General features: G+C 40.7%; 1 pseudogene; it reads right to left on the bottom strand.

Annotated features, from left to right (window-relative positions):
- Nucleotides 1-313: 313 nt before the first annotated feature.
- Nucleotides 314-1207, bottom strand: LOC136466333 (uncharacterized; annotated as a pseudogene).
- Between the last annotated feature and the right edge of the window lie 655 nt (nt 1208-1862).

Raw genomic sequence — 1862 nt, forward strand, 5'->3', positions numbered from 1 at the left:
CAGGTTCCTACCATTGTTAATTACAATTGGCTACAAAATGAGACAAATATTTAGCCTAAAAAAAGACTAGTATTTGAAATTCCAAGTTAAGGTTCAGTTACCTTCTTATAATAGGATCGGGACTATTATTCACTGAATTTTCTGGCACATGAACCTTCTACCTTTTGGATGGACTAGGAGCTGCATCATCTTTGGTACAACCAGCAGGCCTACCTGCCTTCCCTTTCTTGGCACAACTTTTCTTTTAAATGTAAAATTAAGATGAGTACAAAATATGAAGAAGTATGTGTTAGTTCAAAAAATACATATGCATTTACCTCTTCTTTGTTCCATTGAGATGGCACTTTGGGGATGTAGACCTATGGCCAAGACCCAAGCAATTTGGACACTTCACCTTGCCACGCGCCTTTGCCCCTAGGCTTGCTTCCCTTGTTCTCAATGCAGCTAGGTTTTCTGAGTTTCCTTTGTCTTCCAACCTCTCTCTTACCGAGTGGTGGTAGCACTTTGAATCCAGGATCCACTTTCACCCATTGAGACTTATTAGGAAGTGGTTTGATCACACCATCATATGCTAGTCTAAAATGGTACAGTGAATAATAAGGATCCAGGTCCTCTTACATCTTAGGATTTCTACATGTGGTGATGAGTGCCAAAGCATGTGGACATGGTTTACTTGAGACTTGCCACTCCCTGCAGGTGCATACATGGTTTTTAATATTAACCACATGCCTTATGATCTTATGTGAAGCAGTGACCTCTGTCACCTCTACTTCCTCCCTTCCACCTTCTGCTATGTTCAAGTGGTCCAACTACCGATTCATTGCATATAGTTGGCGGACAACAATTGGTAACATTACATGTCCTTCAAATTTCTCACCTATTCTTCTCCTTCTTGCATACTAGTTCCATAAATTTGGACCTCAGAGTGTTAGCAAGGTCAGCTATGGGAAGGTCCTTAATGTCTTTCACCCAATTGTTCCTAAACCTCTGCCAAATTATTTGTGATATGATCACACTTTATTGCCTCTGAGAATTTGCTCCTCGTCCACTTCAACTTGTGATTGGCTTTCAACCATGGCTCAACCTTCTAATTTACTTCATACATCTTCTGCATCAAGTATTCATGGTATTTTGGTTGGAAAGTCCTAGCTGCAGGATACATTCTCCCAAATGCAGGCCCTTGAAACCTCTTGCTAAAATTCTTCATTAGATGGACAAAACATTCTTTGTGGTCTGCCCAAGGGTATACCTTCTTCACTGCATTCTCTAAGGCCCTTGCAAGCATTTGAACTCATAGCTAGGTGAGGTGGATTCCCAATTGCCTTCTGCAGTTGCTGCATAAACCAAGTCCAGTTATTAGTAGTCTCACCATAAAAAAATCCAAATGCAACTGGAAACATCCAGTTGTGCCCATCTAGTGCTGTAGCTGAAGGTAGATGTTCCATTCCATTTACCATTGAGAGTTGTAGAGTCAATACTCAAAAATAGCCTGACAACCATTTAGGAAAGCATCAATGCTTGGTTTCAAACAACAAAAGAATCTATGGAAAAATACGCCTTCCTCCTTATTCACGACCTCTATCCCTATAACACTTCCTGGCATTCTGAAGATCAATCTCTAGCCTTGAAGTTGAACAAATATCCAAAACTTTCTTCCCATGTGCCAAAAATGTGTTGTCTTGCAACATCCCTACCAAGATGCACAATGCATACATCAATTTTGGCTTGATACTTATCCTCTAACTCCTTCTGCAGTTTTGTTGCAGCCATGTTTGGATCCTTCTTTAGACGGACCTTCTCTGCTACCCATTTGTACGTTTGCCATCTTGGTTTTCACTCTTGCAGTAGACGGACAAAAATGT

This window comes from Miscanthus floridulus, chromosome 1 (assembly GCF_019320115.1).
Source record: "Miscanthus floridulus cultivar M001 chromosome 1, ASM1932011v1, whole genome shotgun sequence".
Taxonomy (NCBI): Eukaryota; Viridiplantae; Streptophyta; class Magnoliopsida; order Poales; family Poaceae; genus Miscanthus; species Miscanthus floridulus.